We start from the raw sequence: 973 nt of genomic DNA on the forward strand, positions 1-973 counted from the left end.
CGTCCGGGCGGGGCCCAGGGGCTCGCGGGCCAGGCCGAGTGGCGTGAGGCAGCCGCGCTGTTTGCAGGGTGGAGACCGGCTCCTGCCGGGTGCAGGGGAAGGGCTGGTGGCAGGCATGGAGCAGGGGCGGCCGTGGTTCTCTGCTGCCCCAGGGGAACAAAGGGAGGCTGGGGGAGGCCGAGCGCTGACAACCGTCGCCTCTCTGCTTATTAGCCGCTGGTCTGGGCTGAGCCCTTCCCGGATGCGGGGTGCTGCCCCAGCCCCACGAAGCAGGGGAGCCCCTGTCCAGGCTGGGGTGCGCGGGCACCCGGCTGGCGGAGACGAGCGCAGCAGAGTCCTCCTCCCTAGCAGAGAGATGCTGTGAAAAATGGCGCAAAAACAATGCGTGACGGAGGCTTCCTGAGGATGGGGAGGGCTTGGCAGGTTGGTCTGTGGCCGTCACGGAGGAGGTGGAGGAAAGAACGGTCCATGAGCCGCGAATTCCCATCCCTTCTCCCCTGGTGACGAGTCCAGCCGTTTCCCCTTCTTCCCCCCCAACCCTCATCTGTCACATGTGATTTTGGGGTGGTAGTCGGCTGGGTATCCCGGAGGCAGATTGCATGCCCAAGGTCTAATCTCTCTGTATTATGCGAGAAGCAAGCTGAGGCTTTTGTTCTTCCGTTTTTGGACTCTACGTGCAGCAGAATTAGTCAGCTCCACATCATGTGCGTGTCACCCTGCAGCAGGCTGCTCCCCTCCTGCCGCTCCATCTAGAGCAGAGGGAGGGAGATGACTAAGTGCAGAACGTTTCCTTTAGGCTTCGGTTGCATTGTGTCGGGCGAGCCGGTGTCACCCTGTATCACAAGATACTTTAAATGCGCACTTTGGAGTCGCTTCCTGCATAAAGAGCTGCTTTCTTTCGTCCATGGAAAGTTAGAATGAAAGGGAGGCAACATTATATATATTTTTTGTGCGGCGCCGCAGGCAGCCCGGC

General features: G+C 60.4%; 1 protein-coding gene across 4 annotated transcripts in view; it reads left to right on the forward strand.

Moving 5' to 3' along the window:
* The window catches only part of CORO1C (coronin 1C), a 68,063-nt gene that overhangs the window by 8,991 nt on the left and 58,099 nt on the right, over positions 1–973 (forward strand). The window contains exon 1 of one of the 4 annotated variants that reach the window (XM_006015153.3): positions 403–423. The exons of the other annotated variants lie outside the window; for them this stretch is intronic. The gene's annotated coding sequence lies outside the window, so the exon portion shown is untranslated. Of the gene's footprint in view, positions 1–402; positions 424–973 lie in introns of those variants that run through there. 4 annotated transcript variants of the gene reach the window in all.

The sequence above is a fragment of the Alligator sinensis genome, unplaced genomic scaffold (genome assembly GCF_000455745.1).
Source record: "Alligator sinensis unplaced genomic scaffold, ASM45574v1 scaffold628_2, whole genome shotgun sequence".
Lineage (NCBI taxonomy): Eukaryota > Metazoa > Chordata > Crocodylia > Alligatoridae > Alligator > Alligator sinensis.